This window comes from Macaca nemestrina, chromosome 15 (genome assembly GCF_043159975.1).
Source record: "Macaca nemestrina isolate mMacNem1 chromosome 15, mMacNem.hap1, whole genome shotgun sequence".
In the NCBI taxonomy this organism is placed as follows: Eukaryota; Metazoa; Chordata; class Mammalia; order Primates; family Cercopithecidae; genus Macaca; species Macaca nemestrina.
Window position 1 is genome coordinate 24044019 of NC_092139.1, and position 26088 is coordinate 24070106.

At 45.5% G+C, this 26088-nt stretch overlaps 2 long non-coding RNA genes across 10 annotated transcripts in view; both read left to right on the forward strand.

Moving 5' to 3' along the window:
• Nucleotides 1-9713, forward strand: part of LOC139358458 (uncharacterized) — a 51310-nt gene extending 41597 nt beyond the window's left edge. The window contains exon 3 of the long non-coding RNA XR_011613354.1: nucleotides 4268-9713. This is a non-coding gene — a long non-coding RNA (uncharacterized lncRNA). The remainder of the gene's footprint in view (nucleotides 1-4267) is intronic.
• The window catches only part of LOC105496355 (uncharacterized), a 382416-nt gene that overhangs the window by 241725 nt on the left and 114603 nt on the right, over nucleotides 1-26088 (forward strand). For all 9 annotated transcript variants that reach the window (XR_011613349.1, XR_011613348.1, XR_011613352.1 and 6 more), the window contains exon 4: nucleotides 22828-23042. This is a non-coding gene — a long non-coding RNA (uncharacterized lncRNA). The remainder of the gene's footprint in view (nucleotides 1-22827; nucleotides 23043-26088) is intronic.

Genomic DNA, 26088 nt, shown 5'->3' on the forward strand with positions numbered 1-26088 from the left:
CCCCTGAATTCCAGTCTCACCTCTTACTAGCTGGGTGAGCTTGAGCAAGTGGCTCAGCCTCTCTGAGCCTGAATTTTCTCATCAGTAAAGTGGGGAAGGTAATAGTGTCCAGGCCCGGGGATACTGATGAAGATGAAATGGGACAATGTTCCTGAAAGCATCAAGTGCGTAGAGTTTGGTTATAATAGGGGGTGTGCAGAGCAGTTATTGCATGTGTGCACATGTGTCACGTAAGTTACCTCTAGAGAATGGGTCTGAGGGTTGCTTCTTTTCTCTCCAGTTTAAATGTTTTTTAAACCATAGCCCTGTATTATTTTTTAATTAAAAGAAAAAAACAGCAAAATAACCACTGCAGAAACTGCTGGTAGTTTTGAGAACTCTGGTAAATGGCAATCAGCTAATTCTCAGACAACAGTCAGGTCATTTAGCCCAGGGGGTGGGCTGGCTGGGCCATCTCTCTGGTTGGGGACATTGACCCCGCTTTGGGCCCTGAGCAACTGAGTTTGAACCCTGGCTTTGTGATTTATCAGCCATGTGACTTCAGGTGAGGTTTCTCAGCCTCAATTTCCTTGTATATAAAATGGGAAGAATAGAAGCTACCGGTAGGGCTGTTTTTGGGGAACTGAGAATGGACGTGAGGCATCAGGGCAAGGATAGATATGCCAGATAGGTAGCAATTCTGATGACCTTTGGGTTTTCCCTTTGCTGCCTTTCCCCCAGGAGGCTGGAGTTCCATGCCTCACCCTGAGGTCAGGTGAGGGCGTGGAGGAATAACTCTGGGCCACTAAATTTGATGGGTGTTGTTCAGTCTTCCTTTTACTTGACATGAGCAGCATCCGCACTGCCAACGTCTCAGTTCCTGCGACCCCCTCTTCTTCCCTTAACATTTCCTAAGTCTCCATGTGAGAAGGGAAGGAAGTTGGGGCTAGGCTGGCCTATGTGAGTCCCAAGTAGCTGGGTTGGAAGTGTGGGAACTTTCCTCACCGTGAGAACCTGCAAGTGTAAGTCATCTGGAACAGTCTGTACATCCATCAGAAAGGATCTGGTTGAATAAGTCACACAGCCATCTCCAGAACCCCACAAACATGTTACAAGTTGGACCATGTCTTTGAGACAGGCGACATATTCCACATCAGATTAAATGGAAAATAAACAATTAGAAAATAGCATTTATAGTATAATCTCATTTTTAAAAAAATATGAGATAAAGCAATCCTTGGAGTAGCAGAGATTAAGAACTTTTCTTCTTCTTTAATCTGAATTGTAAACTTGTATTAATGATATCGAGAACTACAATAACAACAATAATAAAGTTTTTTAAAAATATGAAAAGCAGATTTTTTCACAATTAGCAAAACTTGGAAGCAACCTTCAGTAGGTGAATGGATGAATAAACTATGGTACACCCAGACAATGGAATATCATACAACCATAAAAAGAAATGAGCTATGGAGCCATTAAGACATGGAAGAATCTTAAATGCATATTACTAAGTGAAATAAATCAATTGGAAAAGGCAACAAACAATGTGATTCCAACTCTGTGACATTCTGGAAAGAGAAAAACAATGGAGACAGTAAAAAGATGAGTGGTTGCCACGGGTTAGGGGAGGAAGGGATGAATAGGCAGAGCACAGAGGAGTTTTAGGGCAGTGAAAGTACTCTGTGTGATACTATAATTGTGGATACACATCATTTTTCCAAATCCACAGAATAGGCAACACCAAGAGAGAACCCTCATGTAAGCTGCGGACTCTGGGTGATAATGACATATCAATGCAGGTTCATGAATTGTAGCAAATGTACCACTGTGCTGCAGGATGTCAGTAGTGGAGGTTGGGCTTGTTAAGGGGGTGGGAGATACATGGAAACCCTCTGTACTTCCTGTTCAGGTTATTAAAATACGAAAGGACCTTGCTCAGTCAAGTGCTGAGAGGGATGAATCAGGGTGCCTGGGAGGCTGGCCCAGTCAGGGGACTCCAGAGAGGATCAGGAGCCAAGAGCTGAACCTGAATGGTGAGCCTTAGGGGCACAGGGCCAAACCTTCTTCCCCTCCTTGCCAGGTCCATTGCTTGTAGCCCTCTGTGTAGGGCAGATGCCATTTAAGACTGAACTTGAATCCCAGCTCCATCATCTCTGCTGTGTGACTCTGAACAAGTGACCTCATCTCCCTAAGCCTTAAAGTCTCAACCTGTCAGTTGGGCATAGTGATGTTCCACAGAGTTGATGTGAGTTACATGAGGTCTTATATGTGAAATGCCCTGGATAGTTCTTGGTTCAGAGTGAGAGCTGAGGTCTGGGCGGGGCTGTATGAACCACCAGTATGGGGAAGGTGGGCAGCCCCTTCCTGGTCTGCCAGCCTTGGAGCCCCTGAAAGCTTCCCCAAGTGCTCTTCCAGGTCCAACCAGAGGCCCTTCTGTTTGATGGGTATGTGTCACACTCAGCTCTGCCTGTCATCCTGTTGACAGAAGCTTCAAAGAAGTCTCTTTCAAGTTCTACAGTACCTTGAGAGAGGTTCCAAAATACTTTATGTGGCATGGAGGCCCACTCTTTCACAGGGGGGCACAATGAGACATTTCTGAGCAGCAAGCTGGCCCTGTGCTGAGAATTAGGTGGGGTTTTCTCTTTTTGATTCATCCTCTTCTCCCAGCTGAGGCTTGTTTTCCTTGAGACCTGAGACCCACTTTTCTGCCCTCAGTGATGCCCTGATCCAAAGGAACACAGCTTTACTCGCCTTTCAGGCTATGCGTGAGTCCAGGGTCATAATGGCCTTAGCTGGACCCCAGAAAGCTGCAGAGAATGCTGCCCATGCCTTGCATTTAAACTAACAGAGGGGCCAAAGCACAAATCCCTGGCTTGTGTCGGTTCCAAGAGAGGCAAACTGGCCTCGTGCACATTGGGCCACAAGGGGAGCTGGAGAAAGATGCAGATCCCTGGGCCTTACCCTCCAGGGGTTCAAGTTCTGGATGTCTGGGATTCTGCTTCTTAAACCAGCTCCTCAGGTGATTCTAATGCAAATATCTCCATGCCATTCTTCGAGTGACACTAATATAGTGGATATTGCAAGGGCTTAGACCTAGGCAGACCTGGACCTAAATTTTATCACATCAGCTGTGTGACCTCATTCATATTTATTCACCTTTCTGAGCTCCACTTTTTGCATCTGTAACATGCCCTTGTTTGAAAATAACACGACGGAGTATTCTTTAAGTTCCAGGCATAATGCTAAACCCTTTGCATCCTCTCATTTGATCCCAATGGTAGTCCTCAAGTAGGAACTATTATTTTTGAACTCTGGAAGCCTCACTCAAGACCACCTACCTCCCCTTGTTTTTAACTGTGATGCTGAGTCTCAGTGGAGTTAAGTATCTGTAGAGTACATATCACAGTGCTGGGCTTATTGCAGGTGCTTGATAAGTACTCACTGCCCTCACCCCCAGCCAATTGCCTCAGCACTGAATGGGTTAGGAGCTGTCAGGGATCTGACATGGAATGGGGCTTGCAGGGCCTGGAGGGGCTCAGAGCCCAGGGTACAACATCAATCCATCAGTGAGAATTCACCAAGGCTGTTAAGCCCTGGTGGAGGTGACCCCAGCAAAGGAAGCAAGACATACATCCTGTGATTGCGTTGTTGGGATAATTTTCCCAGCGAATAAAGAGAGAGAGGAGGAGCCTTCCAGATGGGAAGCCTTACGAGGGAAGGCTCCGCAGGGAACTGAGGACAACTCCACTAGATCGGGGAAATCTCAGGGTCTATGATTCTTTTGGATTTTTCAGAAGTCATCCTCTCTCGTTATTCTTCCCTGCTTAGTCCAGTTAAGCCTCTTCTAGGGAAATACTGCATTCTTGTTATTGGTAAATGAAGATGGATGTATTGACACAATATAAAGCCAACTCACTTTATCAGCAATAAAACAAACCATACTGAAAAGAGCAAAGAGAGAAAAATGAAAATTAATAAATGAAGTTTATTGTTTTACAACAAGTTAGGTTTATATTTTCTCACCCAAACCTTTCCCCATTGAGTTTTAAATACTCTACCTAAATCCCTTGGGTCATCCTATGTTAAATATCCTCTGTGTTTCTGTTAAGAACTTCAAAGTCAAAAGGCAAGTGTTGGCTTTTCTTTGAGCTGGTAATATAGTCTTTCATTCATCCAACAAATATTTATTGAATGTTTACTGTGAGTGAGGCAATGTTTTGGGCACTGAGGATACATCAGCCAATAGGCAAAAGTCTCTGCTTTCATTGTGCTTATATTCTAACAGGGGAAGACAGAAAACAACAACAAAAGAACAATAACAACAACAACAACAATAACAACAACAACAACAACAATAACAACAACAACAACAACAACAACACCCAACCAGAACAAACATTAGGAGAAACTGGGTGAAACATATACAGGAAGTCTCTGTACTATCTTTGTTCCTTTTCTGTAAATCTAAAACTCAAAAACACAACAAAATTGTGTGTGTGTGTGTGTGTGTGTGTTTGTGTTTGTGTGTGTGTGTATTTGATGATAAATGCAGTGAAGAAAAGTAAATTGGGAAACGAAATTTGGGAATGCGCTGGGGCAAGAGGAGGAGCTGTAGTTTTTAAAAGGCTGGTCTTTTTGAAAAAGTGACATTTGAACAAAGATTTAAAGGAAGAAAAAGAGAAACCATGGGGATATCTGGGGAAAGGATGGTAAAGGAAATGTTAAGTGTAAAGTCTCAGTGGTCTCCAGCCTCAAAGAGGGCCTCCAATGACCCCAGTATTCATGTTCTTGTGTAGTCCCCCCCTGACTGCATAGGGCTGACATGTGTACCCAATAGGGTATTGTGGAAATGTGGGTTCCATGACTGGGTCATAAAAGAGATGACAGCTTCAGCCTTTCTCTTTCTTGGATCACCCATCCTGTGGAAAGCCAGCTGTTGCCTTGTGAGGGCACTCAAGCAGTCCTATGGAGAAGTCCACATGGGAAGGAACTGAAGCCTCCTGCCAGCAGCCAGCAATAACTTCTGAGGTTTGTGAGTGGACCACCTTGGAAGCAGAGCCCCCAGCCTTCTAATGGCTATAGTTGCATTGACATTTTGGGCATAATCTTAGGAGAGACCTGGGACCAGAATCACCTAGCTATGCCACTCCCAGGTTCCTGACCCACAGGAACTCTGAGGCTTTTTAAAAAAAGAGTTTATTGTTTTAAGCAGCTACTATTTCGGGTTGTATGTTACATAGCAATAAATAACCAATGCAGATGTTGAGGTGAGAACATGCCTGGTTGCTTGAGGAACAGCAAGGAGGCACTGTAGTTGGAGTGGAGGTGTAAGGGTGAGAACAGGAAGATCTGAGGGCAGAAAGTGTGAGTCAATTTCCTCCTGAAGAAAAGGCTTCTTCTCTCTGGGTATTACTATTATTATTTTTTCAGCAATTGGCTCTCCTGAGTGTTTCTCAGGCCCAGGCCTTGGGAACCAGTTTGTGATGCTCATTTTCTTCTCTGCTGTCATCTTCTGAGGTGGGTTTACATCTCCTCTTCCCAGGAAGTCTGTGGTGGTGTTATCCTTCCTGAAGTGGTTTCAGTGATACCTCATGCTGAAACTTGGCCAATATCTCTTTGGGCATTTTTTTAAAGGTCAGATCTGTTTTGGTAGAGAATCAACAAGATTTGAACAAAAAAAAGAGAAAAAGAATTTGATTAATTGGAAACAAGTTGTTGTTCAGAGATGAATTCACAGAGGAGGTAAGGTTTGAGGGAGGTTGAGAAGTAGTTATGGGTAGTTGAGCAAAGGTGGTGGGTAGGGAAACAAATAGCAGAGACAGGGGGTAGGAGAAGGATAACTACTTTCTGGGAATTCAACATCGTTTGTGTGGAGATTGGGAAGAGGATATGGGGGACAGACGAGTGGAGGGAGGGGAGAGGATGCAGGGTCTGGTAAGGAAGTTGTGGGTGCAGGACTCAGCCTAAATTGTACCATGTAGGCCAGAGGCTGTCCTGTTGGGGAACTTCCGATCCTTCAGGGATGGGCTGTCAAATGCTGGCCCACCTGAGTTCTACTTAAGATTGTTTTGATTGTAAGGGTCAGAAAATCCATTTCAAGTTGGAGTTAGGAAAAAAGAGAATGTATTGATTTATGTAAGTGAAAAAGACCATGGTTTGATGTAATTGGGGCTTGATTTCTCTCTCTCTTTAGGTTTTGTCTGCTGCCATTTTGGCACCATTCTCACTTAGGCTCTCCCCTTGTGTTTGCAACGTGGTTGTTAGCATTTTTTCTAAGGTTGAATATAGCAGAAAAGAGTAGTTGTGTTTCCCCCAGCATACCTGGTCAAAGTCTTGCTATTTACCATGATTGATGACTCAACTGGTTGTAGTGCATGTGCCCATTCCTAGGCCAGCCACTGCTACCATGGGTAGAACTTTGATCGGCCAGGCTTACACCATGTGCCAGACCTGTTGGAACCTAGAGACTAAGAATAGTGGTAGGGTGGCTGCCCCGATGGAAATCAGACTGATGCTACCAGTAGGTGGGTGGGTTGTGTGACAAGATGCAGAGAGGCATGCTTAATAGAACAGTCAAAGGAGTCATTTTATGAGCATATAGGGAGCAAGACAAGGGCACTAAGTCTACTCAAACTGATATGTGGTATCCATAGGTCTCTGTTAAATAGTCAGCACAGATATGTGCCTTTATGGATTCTGTGAGGTACTGTTATACTATAGTCACATTGCACCATCATTATTATTGATTTGTTTTATGCTATCTTGAATCTTTTAACTCCTTTGAGTTAGGGTAATGCTAGCTGCTATCACAGATAAAATGTAAAATATTATTGGCCTCAGACAATTTTCCTTCAAGTCCAGAAAGTGAGTAATTGATTGACAGTGCTGGCTCTCTGTTCCACAGAGCCATTCATGGATTGAGGCACCTTTCGTTTTATGGCTCCACCAAGTCCTTGCATCTTAGAATCCTTTCTTCCAGCTAGCAGACAAGGAAAGAGAAGGTGGGGTGAAGGCACCTCTGCTTGGAAGGGACAGGCATATCCCTTTCATTCATGTTTCAGTGATAAGAAGTAGTCATGTGGTTCCGTCTAGTGCAAGAGGGGCTAGAAAGTGTTGTTCTGATTGGGCAACCATGATCTGCCAACCTCGTACCATGGAGTGGTAGCATGCATTTTTGGAGGGCAGCTAGCCCACTTTGCCACAGCCTCCAAGTATGTGGTCCCAAACTGTAGTTTTTAAAGTTACAGAAAAGAAGATACGGAGAATTACTGCGTAAGGTGACATCAGGACCACTGAGTGATTTTTAGGCAGAGGAGGGACACAACAGATCAGTCTGTGCTCTGGGAACATTATGGACATGGTGGTAATGGAATGAAAAAAAAAGGACTCAGGTCCCTGTTGTCCCCACTTCTGGCCCAGTTTTGAGTAGAGCAATACTCAAGGGTTCCTTGCATTTACACTCCTACCACGTTCTAGGGACTCACCATGTGCCTTTTTGAAACACTGTCTATTGACTCCTTAGCACAGCTGAGAGGCAGATACTATTATCTGCAATTTACATATAAAAAAATAGAAAGTTCAGGGAAAGGAAGTGACTTGTCCTAGGTGTGCTGGGCCTCGAGCGGGTTGTCACTGAAGCTGCTGATCTGTATTGGGAAATGTGTTTGGGGACTGGGTGGTGCCAAGCATGCATTTGCCCTGTGGCATGGTGTCTTAGGGAGCAATGGGGTCTGAATACTCAGTGGTGATAGGGCCTGACTGGCAGATGGATTTGATAACCCTTTGAACCTGCACCTCCACTACGGGCAAAGCTTTAAGCACTGTGCATCTCATGTAGTCACCTCCAAGTCCCTAACAAAGACGCTCTGTGAGTCCCCTCATCAGCTCCCAGGAATCTGCTCCGTGGCTCCTGGCCCTGCTGGAAAGGGGGATCACAAACCTGCTCCCCAGTCTAGAGAAGCCAGTTCTGCTGACTGGGCAGATGGGGCCCACGCACTGGGACCTGGGGAGATTGAGAGGAGAAAGTGGCTGAGCACAGCTCTGCGAGGCCTGGTGATTTATGAGGAGCAGCTTCCGTGGGCCATCTGGACCACGAACTTCAGGAAGCACATCCTGTGTGGAGGCACAGGCAGCGTGGGAGCCCTGCCAGGGAGGAGGAGGGCTGCAAGGGAGCGGGAGGAGGGAGGGGATGGGAGGCAGGAGTAGGACAGAGGCAACGTCGTAAGAGCCCAGGCAGTGAAATCAGACAGATCCAGATGCTTCCACTTGCAGAAACTTTGGGCAGGACCTTAATCCCTCAGGGCCTCAGTGTGATTAACTTTGAAATGGAATGACAACATACCCTCTGCACTGTGGAGAGGTTTAAATGGAGCATTGCTTTTATAAGTACCCAGCCCAATGCCTTGAAGGAAGGAAGTTGATGTTATTGAGCATCTTCCATGTGTCAAGCATTCAGTTAGGTGCTGGGAATATGAAGAGTCTCAGAGTTTGTGGTCTAGTAGGGGAGGCAGGCTATTTGGAACATGTGAGCTGTTTATAGTAAACTCTGGGAACACAGAGGTGAAAACCACAAACTCTGCCTGGAGGTGATGTTTGAACTGGGTCTTAAAGCAGAAATAGGAGCTAAGTGGCCGGGGAAGATGTGGTAAAGGGAATAGCCTGAGCAAAGCCATGCTACACCACCGTCAAATGTTGGTTCATTCATTTATAACTCCAGCCCTGATTGCTCCACTGAGCTCTGGATACATATATCCAAATGCCTATTGACATCTCCATTTAGATGCAATGGGCATTTCAAACTTAGCATGGCTAAAACAGAGATATTGGTCCTCCTGGTCCCCCTGCAACCCACACTCATCAATTTTCTTCCTCCCAGGTCTTCCTCTCTTGGTAAATGACTCCACCATCTACCCAGTCGCATACATCAAAAATCTAGAAGACATTCATCCATCTTCAATTTCTCCATTTCCCTCCTCAGTGTATCCAGTGGTGCCAAATTGCACCTTCCTATGTGTGCCTCCTTCTGAAATTGCACAATAGTGTGGTCATATCCCCAAACTCAGCCTATCAGCAAGTCCTGTCAGCTCTTATCTCCCACATACATCTAGGATCCATTAGCTTCTCTTCATCTCCACCACTACCACCACAGTCGAACCCACTGTGGGATCTAGCCCAGACAACTGCAATGGGCTTCAAGCTCGTTTTCTCATTTCCATGTGTCTTTCACAATCCAGTCTCCTTGCTACTGCCAGAGTGGTCTTTACGAAACAGCTATCAAATCACTCCTCTGCTGAAAGCTTTTATCGCACAGTTATTTTCACAGTAATTCTGTATAACCTGTCACCCCAAAACCCAGTAATGTATAGCAGCAAGAATTTATTTCCTGTTCATGTGTCTGAGGGTTGGCTGAGGCTCAGCTGGTCTAGGTAGGGTTTAGCTCTGCCCTGCAGGTTGGGTCCAGCTTAACGCTACATGTTTCCATTCCTCGTTGGATCAATGGCTACCTAAGGCATGCTCTACTCCTGGTGAAGAAAGAGGAACGCTAGAGGGAAAGCCCATCTGTGCAAAAACATTCTGAGCCTCAGCTCCCAACACATCCACCACCATCCCATTCCTCAAAGCAAGTCATGTGGCCAAGATCAAAGTCATAGGGAAAGGAAGTACACTTCATCACCATGAGGCCATAGCAAATGTGTGGATAGATAATTTATAATAGTGGGATAAAGAATTGGGACCAGGCTGCCCGGTGTGGTGGCTCACGCCTGTAATCCCAGCACTTTGGGAGGTGAGGCAGGTGGATCATGAGGTCAGGAGATCGAGATCATCCTGGCTAACATCCTGGTGAAATCCCGTCTCTACTTAAAATACAAAAAGTTAGCCTGGCTGGTGGCACGTGCCTGTAGTCCCAGCTACTCAGGAGGCTGAGGCAGGAGAATCACTTGAACCTGGGAGGCAGAGGTTGCAGTGAGCCGAGACAGTGCCACTGTACTCCAGCCTGGGCAACAGAGCAAGACTCCATCTCAAAAAAAAAGAAAAGAAAGAAAAAAGAATTGGGACCTGGTTGGGCATGATGGCTCATCCCTGTAACCCCAGCACTTTGGGAGGCTAAGGAGGGAGAATCCTTGCAGCCAGGAGTTTGAGACCAGCCTGGGCAACATAGCAAGATTCTTATTTCTACAAAATAACTAAAATAAATAAAGATTAGCCAGGTGTGGTGGTGCACATCTGTAGTCATAGCTACAAGGGGAGGAAGGTTGAGGTGGGAGGATCACTTGAACCTAGGAGTTTGAGGTCCAAGTGAGCTGTGATCGCCTTACTGCATTTCAGTGATACCCCTTTTCTAAAAAAAGAATCGCGACCAATAATTCAGTCTTCAACAGACGCCTTTTGTGGCTTTCTGTTAAACTTAGAATAAGGTCTAAACTCTTCCCCCGAGAATCTGGCTCCTGATATATCAACAAGCTCAACTCCTCCCACTTTTCCCCCTCACAAATGTCTCTCCAGCCATACTGTCATTTTGGCTGTCCCTTAGACTTTCCAAATGCTTTTTCACCTCAGGACCTTTGCACTTGCCATTCTCTGCTCCCAGATCTTCACAGGACGGGCTCCTTCTTGCCCCCAGATCTCAACAAAATATCACCTACACCCATGGAGCTTGTTGGAGATGCAGATGCCTGGGCTCCACCCCTAGAGATTCTGAAATGGCAGGTCTAGAAGTGGGTTTCAGGAGCCTGTTTCTAACAATATGCACACAGTCAATACCAATGCTGACATTCTGTGGACACATTCTGAAAAACACTGCTGTATAATGGAACCATGTCCCAGGAGTACCGGGGAAGAAGTGGAGGGCCATAGTCTACTGGGGAGTCAGGGAAGGTTCCAGAAGAGGCAGTGGCTGAGTCAAGGCCTGAAGGATGTGGCAAAGGTCATAAGGCAGACAGGACTGTATGTCTTGGTGTCGCCTTATGACCCTGAGAGCCTCCTCAGTGGGTGAAGCTACTCTCCCTGGATCTCAGGCCCCAGTCAGCCCAGACCCTTCTGGTCCTCCCTCCATTGACATTATATATGACCGCCATGCAAGCTTCTTCAGACAACCAATTCCACAGGAAGTCTTAGAAAGCTTTTTCTCTCTAAATGATCTTTTTTAGTGTCTGTCACCCAGAGTTGTAGAGATTTTATATCATCTATGAAATCCTATTAAGATTTTATTTCCTTATTTTCCTTTTATGATGACTGGGATTTCCTTCCTGAGAGAAGGCCTCAGGAAGTGGGCATGCCTTGGTGGGAGCCAGGCTTGGGAGCAGGTGGGTCACTGGGGCAGCCTCAGCCTCTGAGGCAGCACAGGCATTCAGAGATGGAAGCAATATTCAAAGTCCTGTGGTTCATTTTCTACCCAAGATACCCACTCTAGAGCATCCTATGACTCAGGAAAGACAGCCATGAGACTGCAGAGTCAGGAGGCCCAGCCTGAGAGTCAGAGGATCTGGTTAAAACCCTGCACTTCTTGGAGGGATGGCAGGAGTTAGAAGCTGCAGTAAGCCAGGATCGTGCCAATGCACTTCAGCCTGAGTGACAGAGGGAGACCCTGTCTCTATTTAAAAAACAAAGTTCTCCAGGTGATTCTAATTTTGCACCAAGGTGAGACTCTCCTTTTAGGTACATTCAGCCACTCATGGACCCACCTTGAAGCTTACATTTTTCCACCTGTCTACAAGGATATCTTGAAAGCATTTCTGCTGAATGGATGCATGCTTCATTCCAGATCCAAAATGTGGAACCCCAGATTGGGGTTAAACTCAGGATAACATTAACAAAAGTCATCCAAATTGTACTGGTTATAGCCCCATTTATGGACCTCTGAAAAGTTCTCCCAATTTTGTTGTGGAGCCCCTTATATGTTTAGGAATAAATCTCATTCCCCACACAACAGCACTTACTAAATTCTCTCTCTCCTGCTCCTCCTTTCTTGCCGACACCTGCGGCCCATGGATCATGGTAGGGAACCTCACTACTTCCACCTCTGCTGGTGCTCCCTGCAAGAATGCAAATGTTCATTGTGTGGTGTGCAATATCCCAGACTTTGGTACCATTCTTGGCATCCCCATTGATTAAAGCTGCTTTGGGTCTGGTGCAGAAGTGAGAAGTCCAGGCTTCCTTTCTTGGGGTCACACTTTGTCACATGGGCTGCTGATGCACTGGGTCTCAGCAAGTCTGTTGAGAGCTCAGCCTCACTAGTCTCTTCCTGAAGCCTCTCCCTAGAGGACCTGGGCATGAGTTCCTGGCCCAGGCCTGGGATGTGAATAGTCCATCGTGGCTTCTCAAGTGTATGTTTTTGCTCTTTTCACTCCAAATAAAAAGAAACTTAACTGATTCCAACCCAAACTGACTTGTGCAAAATCGCCTCCTGGCTAATATACTCCCAAAATTTCCCTATGAGTGCAGTCCACTCAGCGATCAGTCTTAGAAGCCCAGGCCTACCTCAGTCCCACACATGGATTCAATGCAGATCAAAACTGAGAGTGCAAATTCCAAGTCTGTTTCATTTCCCTGGCCTCTCAATTTAGCCCCATCACCTGAGGAAATAATGATGTTAATAGCTGCTCTTTATTGAGTGTTTAGTCTGGGCTAATGTGATGCTAAGTACTTTCCATGGCTTATCTCATTTAATTCTTAATAAAAGTCTTAGATAGTGGTATTATTATGATCCATTTTACAGAGGAGGAATCAAAAGATAGAAAGGTTAAGTAAATTTCCCATTGCCACTTAGCATATAGGTGGAGGAGCTGGGACTTGGATCTAGGTCTGTATGACTCAGATGCCCCAACTCATGGCTGGCTGGGTTGTTCCTACAGAACCCAAGTAGATTCCTGATGTTCCTTTCCCAAGGGCTTGTGAATCATCTAGAAAGTAAGCAGATCTTGGGACTTCAGGAGTCTGGGTCAAGATGATGGTTCCATGTTTTCTCTTGAAAAATCAGATGGCATTGTTCTGTCTCTCGTCTTTCAGTTTCTTAAATTATCCACACTCCCTCAAGAGTCTATTTAGACCAAGAACTCAGAGTTGAATGTCAGAATTTCACAGCCAACAGTGTCCGGAGAGATCACCAAGTCCACCTGTACACCAGAGAAAAGGAAAAGTGGGCTTGTCTAAGGTCATATAACAAGTCCAGGGGAAGTTGGGTCCAGGATGCAGGATCCTTCTCCCACAGCCTTGCCCTCACTGTGTGGCCTTGCATAAATCTCCCCTCTCTGAAGACTCAAATGGACAGATAGCTCAGTTAAACAGACAGAAGCAATCTCAGTTAAACTAAGCTTTTAGAGCAGCAGAGCACTTTGACAAAAGGGAACCTGTAGTGAGACCTACTCTAACAGCTCAAAGCCAAGATGGGCTATTAAATCAGGAGTGTGTATAAGGCTCATTCTTCACCTTGTTCCCTTTCCCCATTTATCCTTGGGCACTTCTGGGAATGCAAGGTACTTGCTATTGGCAGTTAGAAAACCTTGGGCTTAAGCAATTTGAAAGCATTGAAAGAGAACTTGATGGAGCTAAATCTAAATCTAATTATCATGCTGACCAATCTCAGGAGAGCCCTCTAATCAATGATGTTAGAAAATGGTTAACAACCAGCTCTCTGAAAAAAGAAAAGTCCTGATAGCATTTGCCTATTTCTTTGGTGTAAATACTCTTATAATGGCCAGTTTTGTGAGTTACCAACGTGATGTTAACCAGCTTGCAAATTTCCTGAAAACATAACAGTTAGCTCTTGGGAGCTGATACGAACTGACTCCAGCATACTACAGCTTCCAAATCTTCAAATACTTTGCAAGATTTGGATTTTCAAACTTTGGTAGCAGGCTTCCTAGGTGTCAGATGAAAGAAATGGGTAACAGCGTACAGATAACTTGAATATCCCATTGGTAGGTCTTTTTCTGTGCTATTATTGTCTCTGTTTCATATTTTGATGGAAATGTTGCAATTTTTACCCTGTTACAGAACAAACAGAAGTGTGACTTGTGGCTCACAATCTATGAAGCTGATTTTGTATAATTTTGACAGTTCTATCACATTTCTCATAGTTATGATTCTTTTCCCCTCTAGGGATGGTATGACATTATATTGGGATAGTGTGTTGGGTACTGTTCCCTTCTGCTCCTTTCTGGTAGGCTACCTTCTTCTTTCTGGGTTTACACTTGCCTAAGTTCAAAGCTCTGACATACACACCTTATAAATTTTCCCTGCCCCCATCCCGATATGCCTGGAGGAGGGGTGGTGGGGACTCTGTGGTTCTAAATCTCTCCTTGGCACATGTTCTCAGGCATGAGTGAAGAATCAGTGATTCAGTTTGAACAGAGAAACTGCAGACAGATGTACTATTCTCACATCTGGCTACCTGGAGGTACAGCTGCACTTGGCCACCCACTCTTTTTTGCACCTGTTGGGGAGGAATCATTTCCTTATTGTGCTGGTGTTTTTATCTACATGGCAGAAGATGCTGAGGTCACATGCTCTGAGATGCCAGGCAGGCTCCAGGGGGCAGGGGAGATATTGTGGGCTGGCACAGAGGTAGAAGGGTGGCGGGTAGAAGGTATCCCTGAGTCACCTGGTCAGCGCCTCACATCAGCTGACTTGGTTCATGAGACAAAGCACAAACTCATTTTTATTTCCATGACTCCAATTGCACCTCTGCTGGGGTTAGGAAACCCATTTCCCGGATGGCACTGAGCCAGAAAATTAGCAATGATCAATGAAAGGGGAAGGATGATGAAATAAAAGTGGAGTTTCAATTATGCTCTAAATGAGCAAGGCGATGTTAAGTCTTCAACAGAGGAGGGGCCAGGGACTGGAGGAAGGAAAAAATGATTACGTGGAAGAATTCAGTGCCCCAGTCTGGACTTAGCCATTGATTTCCTATTCCAGTTCCACAGATGGACCATAAAGGCCTTGCAGAGTGCGTGGACCCGCCTGCCATATTTCTCCACAATATGCCTAAAGTGAATTCCTCCACTCTGCTTATCTGTCTGGCAATATCAGATCCCGGGTGGATCTAAGGGAACAAATGACTGTGGGTATTATGTTAGGGATTTAAACTTACCAGCTGCTGGGAAGTCGAATTTGTGGTTTCAGGGCACAAGATGATTCTGTGTGAACCATGGTTAAAGCTACTGTTGTAAAATTACACAAGTAATTGGTTGTGTTCATATGAAATGGTGGGCTGAAATGTTTCTATGAGATTTCAGTGATTTTTTTTTTAACAACAACAAAAAACCCAAACTTTTTTCCCTTAAACTGCTAAAAGACAAAGTAATTGATGTTGAATTTGGTGACTTGCCCTGAAAAATGCAATCATGGGGACAGCCTGTATCAGACATTTAGAACGGAAACCAAATGTTTTCTTGCATGGATATCCATAACATAAGACTTATCTCCCATCTGGCAAAACCTCTTTCTGTAGAAATGTTCAGAGTGGAATTGCATTAATAAGTAGACATCAAGTGAAATATACTATTTATGCACTTTCAATAGTCTCTGTAAACTGAGTTGCATGTCAGCCTTGTATCAATAAACATCGCTACCTGCGGGTTTTCAAGACAGATTAGCCGAGAAGAGCCATTATGGGATGAAAGAGGAGGGCACGCTGGGAGAAGAATGAAATGAAACGTTCACCCATGCAAACGTTTCCTTCCTGGATACTATTTAGATTTTAATTTCTTTTTTTTTTTTTCAAATATAAGATAAAATACAAGATGTTGGTGCTGTTTGGAGATAGCCCACATCTGTACAGCAAGGAGACAATTCTCCAAAGTGCAGCTCTCAGTGGGGTATTTATTTAATTCGTATTGGTTTTGGACCGCAGCCTGTAATGAGGAAAGATACGGATAGAGGCAGGAGATGGTGGTTGGAAATCTGTACCTTTTTGAACATGAAAGTACAAAAGGGTCGTGCATGTATTGAGGTTTTAGTGAAAATTCAATAACTTTAGCTGCAGACACTCTGCTCCGGAACACTAATAAAGATGGGAGAGCTAATAAAGGACCCAAATTCAAGCTTCTTAGAGATGAAAGCTGGAGTGGTGCCAGGCTCAGCTGCCCTGATGTGGAAGAATGCCCTGGTATGTTTTTGCACATGGGCCAACTGAGGACTAGGTTGATTTTAAGGCATCTTTCAACAGCACATGAGCCCCAGGGACCTGTGAATGCCAAACAGGGCCTGCTGAAATGGGGTTCATTGAAGGGGGATCAGGGATGCTTAAATTTCCTGCCAGCAAATGCCCTGATAGACAGGCAGGCCAGAGTTAAAGACAAGAGGGTCCTCCCCGAAGTGAGACATCCCCACATGGGGTCTTTTGGTCTTCCTGAAGCACAGTGGCCTGAGTATCTCATCAATGAGCGAGTGAAATGGCCAAAAGCCTCTAAAGGGTGAGTGAAAGGGCCAAAAGCCTCTAAGAAAGAGCCAGCAGCTAGCAAAGAGCTGTAGCATGGGAGGAAAGGGCTTGGCCTTGGCAGCATGAAAGACTGTCCCTGAATTATCTAACTCCATCCTCCTCTCCACACAGTACTGTCACTTTCTCTCGTCTTCAGATGCTCACTTATCTAAAACCACACCCTTCCAAGTGCAGATTCAGGGCTTGAACTCAGATGGATGAACAGCATGGTCTGAGCCCAGCCAAACCATCTGGGGTTCATATCATCTAGCTCCCGGAGGAAATCAGAGTTCTGGAAAGAGAAATCTGGGATAGGGCTCAACTCACTGACTCGTTTTATTATTAGGGTTGAACATGTTTGCAGTGGGCTGTTCGAGAACCATCTTGAAATCAGCCCTCAGCCTTCTCAGCTGCAGGCTGATGCCCTCAGTTTACACCAGGTTTGACGCTTTGCTGACAAGTTTGGCCACATTTGCAGAAGGCTGCCTGAGAAACATCTGTTTGAGAAGCTCAGTTTTTTCCTCTTTGGGCTAGAGATTCTCAACCTGCACTAGCTTTGCCTGAGGTCTGAATCCTCATTAGTGGGCTATAATTAGCATTGATTATTGCTGCAGTGCCAGGCATGGTACATGGCACATTACATCTTGTGTTGCAAGTTGTCATAACAACTCCAGGAGATTGGTGCATTATTATCTCCATTTTACAGATGAAGAAAGTGGGGCTACCGGCTGTATGATTTGGTCCCAGGTCTGTGTAAATTCTAACCTCATGCGGTTTAATGCTGACTAGGGAGGCTGTACATTGGGTCCCTTCTGGAGGGATGTGGAGGATGCACTTGACATTTTTGCCAGACTCATTGCTGTGGGCTGAGGTACACATGTGCAAGTTTGGACAGCCGGACCCCAGGAGGTGTCACTGCACCCAGCTCTTCCTCCCAGCCCACTCTTGGAATCTGCAGGCTCTACTCTGGACCCTTTTTGTCTGCCCTAGTTGCCTTCCTCTTCTCTGTGAAGTCCTGGAGCCTCTCACCCAGCAGAGCTGACCTGCCTGTGATAAATACCATTTAATTACAGAACAAGCTTTTCTGCCATTTCTCTCAGCACGGCTTCTATTGCTGAAGATTAAACTTCATTCCCACACCACTGAATTACCTTTTTAAACCTATTATTTCAATGTGATTAACTTCACTTCTTTCATTTAGCTGTAAGCAAAATCTTGTTTACAAGGCAAAAAAAGTCTTTGCCTTAATATCGGCAATAATAATACAAACGAACATTGCAAGAAAATAATTTATGTGAAAAACAGGAAAAAATGGCAGTGATACACGAGGCTCCTCTTCGATTAATAAAAAGGAGGAAATATTTAAAAACAATTTATCAGAGAAATATATGCAGTTCATACATCATGCATTTGCAAAGAATATACTAATATTCATTCCACAAATAGCTGTGTGACCCTGAATTCTAATTCTTTTGTGTGTGACAAAATTTGGGTTGTGGTTAAAATCCAGAGCTGGGTTTGGTTAACAGAGTGCCAAGACTGGCCAGGCTACTGATGGAGAAAGAGGCCTGTGTTCACCAGACACCTGCCATGTTCTCTCTTTTGAATGTGGCCAAAGTGCATCGGAGGTTTTTAGAAAAGGTTATTACTGCAAGCTTGGGTGAGCAACCTGAAACCTAGGTTGGTTTTAAAGGCAGAGCTTCATCATATCAGTTGTGCCTCTTCTTTTCAGGATTGAAATGCAAACCTCTAGAAACCATAATTTTGTTAAAAATTGCAAAAGGGAGAAATGCTTGGTGATTTTAAAAATTGTTTTTATTGGAAGCAAACCCTGGCAGAATGTTTCCCAAAAGTTGTCAAGGCCGGGTGGCTGCTGGGAAGCGGTGGCATCTGTCACTGCAGTTATGCAAATCCTCTCCTGTTAGGGCCAGAGCTTGGGGGGGAGACACACGGCTGCGTGTTGGCAAAACAGACACCGTATGCTACCACCCGCGTTTCTCCCTAATTTATTTTTACCATTTTCTTTTATGGTCTTCCACTAGACGCACTTCCCAGGGAGTTCCTTTACAGGGCAATGCAGAGAAATTAGCATTTACATCATATTTAACAGTTTACAATGAGTTCCTCCACTCACACATAAAACAACGTGCTTTTATAAGGAAAACATCAATGTGAGAATGAATATTTCCACATATGGGGTCCTCATTTAGCTGACGTTTAGACTCTTTGATGGTTTAAGAGGAAAAATGGAGTTGGCAAAAGGCTTTCCAGCTCAAGCCAGGGTGCCCAGCCCTCTGCACCCAGCCACTGGGATGCCTTTGGGAGAGGTGGGCTGAGCTGGATTTGAAGACGCAGGGCCGGGACAGCGGGAGGCTCCGACCCTGGATCACCTCTTCCACCTCTTCCTTCTGCTGTGTCTTTGTTGCTCACCCCTTACACCCCTCACTAAATTTCTTGAGTTCTCTCTTCCCTCCCTGCTTTTTGCACTCCTGTCTTCCTCTTGTCTGATCAACCGTATCTACTGAACACCTACATTGATCCAGGCTCTGACCTGGGAGCCGGCATGACAGAGGAGAGTCAGACACTCTAAACTTTTTTTAACCCATGACTTTTTTTGGCATATAAAATACATGCGCAACCAGATGGACTGACTTTTCCCTCTTAAACTACATAATGTTGAAATCATTCAGGAACCCCAGGTGGTGGTGACCTGTAATGGCCCAGACGAGGGACAACAGACTCTGACCTGGAGTCTAGCCCTGCCATCACTATGGTTAAGGCATCCTCTCTTTTCCCTGTTAGCTCTCGGTCTTGTTCTACTCAGAGGTTGTTGAGTACTGATTGTCAGGAACTTTGTTTACATACTCTCATCTCATCCTCAAAACAACTCATATTATCGGGGAGAGAGGCAGAGCGGGAGCAGGTTTTGTCGCTTGCCGTGCAGGCACTGGCCTGCTCCATGCTGGGATTTGCTTCACTGCAGCCCATGCAGACCTTCCCAGAGCTGCTCATTGTGTCTGTGGGGACTGTTGGGTTTACACCCTACTTCCTGTCTCAGAGAGGGGCTGTGTTAGAGGGGTGGGAGGCAGCAAAGCAGACAGAGCTATCAGTCCCTGAGAATGGGGGACCCATTTTTGGGGGCAGCCACATCCAGGGATGCCCCAGTTTGCCCTCCGGTGGGTACTAGGAACTGAAAACCCAGAGAGTGCCAGCTTCTTCCAGGGTGGGGGCACAGGCTCAGAGAGGCTGGGGGAAGTGCCAGAAACCATCAGGGCAGGTTGACAGATGTGTTTCTAGCATCTGCCTCATTCCTGGTGCTTGGCAGATGGGGCGCAGGGACCAGGCAGCTGAAAACCTGGATCTGTTTCAAACAGCTCCATTTCCCAGGCTCAAAGCAGAGCATTTCTGCAGGGCAGCCATAAAACCAGTGCCACAGGGTCTCTCCAACCAAAGTTTCACTAGAATGCGGTGTAAGCCTGGTTTTGTTGAGAGGGAATCGTGTGGCCCAGTGAGCACTCTCTGGCTTATGAAACCCCTTGCTTCTGCACCTGTCCTTGTAGCTCTGCATGTCACATTTGGAGCCTTCAGACACCTGACAACCTTGAGATATGCCCATTTACCAGATGAGACTGTCAAGGTGAAGGCTGACTTGACCTTCCAGAGCCATGCTGTCCAATTCACTAGCCACTATCCACAAGCTATTCAGAATTGACTTATATTGTCAGTGTATTTAAAATACTCTCTGCATTTTGAAAAAAAAAGAAATATAGTATCTCAATAATATTTTTATATTGATTACATGTTGAAATAATAATATTTTGGATATATTGGGTTAAATAAAATTTATTATTAACATTATTTTCACCTATTTTTACTTTAAGAAAATGTGGCCACCAGAAAATGTGAAATGACACACAGAGCTTGCTTTCTATTTCTTTTGTACTGTGCCGTCCTAAGAGGGCAGGCCTTGTAGCATCATCCTCAAAGACATTGTGCCTGTGTCACCAGCAAAATTTGCCCAGGAGCCCTTATTGCTGGATATTGCTAGGTCCTGGAGGCATGGGCCATCCCTTCCCCTGTTGCCCAGAAAGTGAGAACTGTGTCCTCAGGGACCCTGGTCAGCTGTTTCCGAAGAGCAGTGACTGCAGATGCAACTTTGGTTACTCCTGGCAGTTTCTGCTGATCTGCTACCCCTGGCACCTAGATACAGTCCCTGTGCTGGGTCCCAAGGCTCATGGCTACTCCCTCTAGACCCAAAGACAGGCTCCAGAGGGGTCTCTTGAGGGGCATCCAGGGGCTTCTCTTCCTGTTCCTTATGGTGGCTGGGCTTGTTCCCGGCTGACCCACAGGAACTGGGCTGCCCTACATCTCCTGCCTTGTACCTCCTCTGCCTTGATGGGCTGCCAGGTTCTAGGCAGGTGCCCCTGGAAGCCGAAGCAACCTTGGGAAGCACGGAGGAGGGGACGTCTTGCTGTAGCCACCTCAATCCTGAGTAAACCTACCCCCCTCCACCACCACAAGGGGCACTTTTTCAGCTGTGGGCAGCATAAAACATCCTCAGCGCTAAGGGAGCAGTGGGGACAGGGTGCTCTCACTTTGTTCAGTGTCTCAGCCCAAACTCTCCCCTTAAAGATGGACTCATCCTTTTACTTAAAGGTGCATCCTCTTTGGACCCTCCAAGGGCCCCCAGAATTCCCCGTTTTCCAGGAAAAGCTCACCCTTTTGGGGGTGGGTGAAGACGAGCTTCATCTGCATCCCCCCTCCTTGAGTAGATATTTATGGAGCACCCACCTCCTGGCAGGCACCCTACAAGCACTGGCCACACAGTAGCAAACAAAAGCAGCTGCACCCTGGCCCCTCAGAGCTCCCTCTAGTGGGGGAGACACGTGCTGATCTAGAAATCACACCCAAGTCTCCTTACAAACTCTTAAGAGCTACTTGCAAAGGATGCGAGAAACGGATCCAGTTTTGAGTGGAGGTGGTTGGGGTCAGGGAAGGCTTCCCTGAAGATGCGATACTTCAGCTGACATTGTATTTTGGAAACTTTGGTTTTTCTCCCACACCGCTCCTAGGAAAGGGTCTTGAGGATCGGATGAGGCTGGAGAACATTTACCAGCTTGGCCTGAGGCAGAATTTTCTGGAAGGAAAACTTCAATAAGAACAGAGAAAGAGATCTAGAAAAATCAGCACATTTTAGCGTTAAGCCTTAAGAGTAAGATCAGGCTGCAACTGGGAGAGGAAGGGAGGGTTGAAATCCACAGTGGATAGAGGCGAGAGGTTCAAGGCCAAGGGGGTGAATGGTGATGGGGTGTGGGCCTTCCTCCCGGGTAGAGCTCCTGGCTGCTGCAGTGATGGCTTAACAGATCTGTGCAGGGCTGCACATTGCGTATTTGGTGTTTTGATGGAGCCTCTGTTTTACTGGGTCTCATAAAAGCTTCCAATGATAGAGTATGCCTGATGGGGAGCCCAATGTTGGAAAGAGCCCTGAACCACGAGACCTGGTTCCAACCCTGATTTTGCCCCTGACCCACTGTGTGACCTTGGGTGAACCCTCTCCCCTCTCTGGAATACAACCTCCTCATCTGTAAAATAACGGGGCTGGACTGGGTGACCTACAAGCCCACATGCACATCTCGGGTTCCAGGACTGTGGGAGTCAATGACGTGCTTGACTGAGCCGTTCCCAGTTGTAGCCGAGAGGTCGAGGTTCAAGCCTGTTATGAAGCCACCGCTCAGATGCTGCCACTTCTGATATTAATTTCTTTTCTCCCCATGAGACATGGAGGGCTTTATGAATGACTCCAAGAATTGCCTCTGGCCTTGGGGACGGAAGCTGGCTCTGAAAGCCAATGGAGCTGAAACCCTAGAGCACCTGTACCCCAGGCTTTGGTGAATTGACCCAAATCATTTCTCCTACGAGCAAGCTGTGGCTGAACTCTCGAGAACGGGGAGCTGGTGACAAACTTTCATTCTGATTGTCCCCAGAGCCATGCTCTGCTTCATTTGAATCCAGAGTAGAGAAAGCCCTGATTTTATTGGAAGTACAAAGTCATGGATGTGGGGTTGTTCTATTGTGAGTTAGAATCCTGTAACCAGTGGACTAACTCTGGGTCACCTCCATGAGCCTTAGTTTCTTTATCCATAAAATAGGAGACAGTGAAGTCACCTACCTTCACCAAATTATTAGGAGATGAAAATGAGCTTGTTATCTTATATCATATGCAAGCACCTGGTAAAATTTAAAGCTATATGAAGTTTATCATTATTATAAAATAAAAAACAACAATAAAAATATCCCTGTTAGATGAAAAAATGTATCTCTAGAGCTTAGAGATGCTAATGCTAATAAAGGTATCCTTCCTTTGCACAGTACTTTATCTAATAAAGCACTACTCTATGTTCATTATCTCATTTTTTTCTCACCAGGACTATGAGGCAGGTGTCATCACTGCTATGTTTCAGATGGGCAATGGCTCATGAAGGAGAAGTAGAATGCCTGAAGTCACAGCTACCTGGAGGGACATCAACCCCAATCTGATTGCCTCTAAGTCGGGTGTTTTCTCACCGTCTATGTTCTTTGGACTGGACATCCAGCATTGCCTCTCCCTTGCAGTTCTTGGGATGGCCACTGTCCTTTACTGGTAGGTGTTGGTCACTCACACCTGTAACCCTTTGGCTAGAGGGGCTTTGAGAGTGGACACACACCCCTTTTTTTACATGGTCAGGAGGAGCTGGCTTAGAATAGCTTTGTGGGACACTGTTGTCCAGGAAGCTACATGTCAGCTTCATGCTCAGGTGAGTGATGGCTAGAGCCAGGGTAGACTCTTCTGTGCCCTGCCTGGCCTGAAAGGCAGGTGTGGAGAGGGGCGGACAGGCTGCGAAGGTGAGAAACTCTATGGAAGGATATCAATCACTGGCTGATGTTTCAACAAGAGGAAGATCCTCAAACAAGCCCCAATGCCACCCGACAGATACTCCCTTATGTCTTCCTGCCATTCCCCAGGCCAAGGGCCATGCACTAATTCATGCTAAAACTTCAGCCCTGCTCTTTAGAAGCTCACAGTCAGTATGGAAAAGCTGTCTGGGTGGCTACTGGAGATCTGCTAGCATAAAAGTTTCTGATTCCTTTCTAGCTAAAAATGAAAATGTCTTTTTAGGGGGAAAAAATAAATAAATCCCCAGAAACAACACCTTATCAGAATAATAAAATTAAATTATAACAGGGCTGTCAGCGACACAATATCTGAGGGTGACAAGATGTCTCAGTAAAAACATTGGATCTGTCCGTTTATAGATCTAATAAATTATGTTAGAATTGTGCTCTTATAAATCCAGGCTGTCGAGGAAACCCAACAACTAATTCATCAGTTGCTCATCGAGAGGTCTGCTTCTCCGTTTCAATTGCTCACCATGTAGATAACAAGGAGCCTTACAGACTGGCTGGTTAAATGTCATTTGTTTCAGAGCTGTAACACGGCACGGATCATTGCTCACACATCGTCACCCAATTATATTAACCTGTGCAGCAATACGGTGTAATGACATGACATTAACGCAGCCACTTCAGAGGCGCGACAACTTCCCTTCTCACAGAGGCTGGAGCTGCCGCCTGCTCCCCAACCTCTCCCTTGTCATTTAAATGCAAAATAAAAGCTCTTGAATGGAAGGAGCAGAGAGTCAGTTCTCTCTGGCTGAAATTTAAAATATTCTATGCTTTATCCTCTGTGAGCTATGAGGGGCTTGCCTGCTGAGTTTTTTGTTCAGCAACTCAATTTTCCCAAAGGGCGAGGTTTCCACCCTCCTCCTGAAATTCACAATTTTTTTTGTCTTCAAGGGCAGTTCTGAGATTGCCCCCAAAATAAGGAATAAGGAGATGACTGAATTGGGGGATGAGAGGTACAGAGACAGCCCTATTTACAGAGGTAAATTACAAGGCACAGAACCCTTCTTGGGGTTTATGGCATTTTGGGGTATCTAGTTTCTTTTTTCTTTTTCTTTTTCTTTCTTTCTTTCTTTTATTTATTTATTATTATTATGCTTTAAGTTGTAGGGTACATGTGCATAACGTGCAGGTTTGTTACATATGTATACTTGTGCCATGTTGGTGTGCTGCACCCATCAACTCGTCATTTACATCAGGTATAACTCCCAATGCAATCCCTCCCCCCTCCCCCCTCAACATGATAGGCCCCGGTGTGTGATGTTCCCCTTCCTGAGTCCAAGTGATCTCATTGTTCAGTTCCCACCTATGAGTGAGAACATGCGGTGTTTGGTTTTCTGTTCTTGTGATAGTTTGCTAAGAATGATGGTTTCCAGCTGCATCCATGTCCCTACAAAGGACACAAACTCATCCTTTTTGATGGCTGCATAGTATTCCATGGTGTATATGTGCCACATTTTCTTAATCCAATCTGTCACTGATGGACATTTGGGTTGATTCCAAGTCTTTGCTATTGTGAATATCTTTCTTTCTTTCTTTCTTTCTTTCTTTCTTTTTTTTTTTTTTTTTTGAGACAGAGTCTGGCTCTGTCGTCCAGGCTGGAGTGCGGCGGCGTGATCTTGGCTCACTGCAACCTCTGCCTCCTGGGTTCAAGCAATTCTCCTGCCTCAGCCTCCTGGGGCATATGCCACCACCCCCGGCTAATTTTTGTATTTTTAGTAGAGACGGGATTTCACCATGTTGGCCAGGATGGACTCGATCTCTTGACCTCATGATCTGCCTGTGTCAGCCTCCCAAAGTGCTGGGATTACAGGCGTGAGCCACCACGCCCAGTGGGAGTATCTAGTTTCTTTTGTCTTGTCAGAGATACAAGGAAAAGATGAACATGCCGGTTGATTTCAGAGCCTGTGTTTCTCATTCTTGGCACTGCTGACACTTGGATTACCGTTTGTCATGGGGGTCTGTCCTGTGTTGTGGAATGCTTAGCAGCATCCCTGGTGTCTACCCACTAGATGCCAGTAACATTTCCCCACCGGTTGTGACAACCAAAAATGTCTCTAGACATTGCCGATTGTCTGCTCAGGGGCAGAATCGCACCCTGTTAAGAATCATTGATCTAGGGCAAAATGTTTTACTCTATAAATTTCCAGTAAATATTTACAGACCACCAGATCTGTGCTGGGTTTGGGGCCCTTTAAGTTGCTTAGGAATTTCTTCACAAAAGAGAGGCCTGTCTCAGAACTCCCAAAGTCTCTGTCCTTGGCAGACAGAGAGGTGGTTATGTCCTTCAGGTTTTTCATGTTGAATCCCATCTCTGTTTAATAGCCCTGAAACTTTAGGACTCTTGCTTCATCTGTACAATGGGGATAATAATAGCACTGATGTCACTGAGCTGTTGTAAGAATTAAATGATTTATACAGGCAAAGTACTGAAGGCCTGGCACACAGGAAGCCTTTGGTACTTGGTTTAATTTTCATTAAAGCTCACTCATCAAGGATCCTTTGGATCCTGGGGACAAGGAGTTAGCCCAAACCTCAAGGACAGAACGTGGCCGGGGGTTAGGGACAGGCAAAACAGGTCTCCCTAAGCAGAGCTTCTATCCTAGTAAAGGAAATCAAGGAAGTAGCCCATGAGGACAGACTGTGCATGCCTAGGAGAGCCTCATAGGTACCAGTGCTGACCACTTTAAATAAATCAACCATTTAATCAACCAATAGCATTTTTACGTGCCATGTGCCGTCATTAG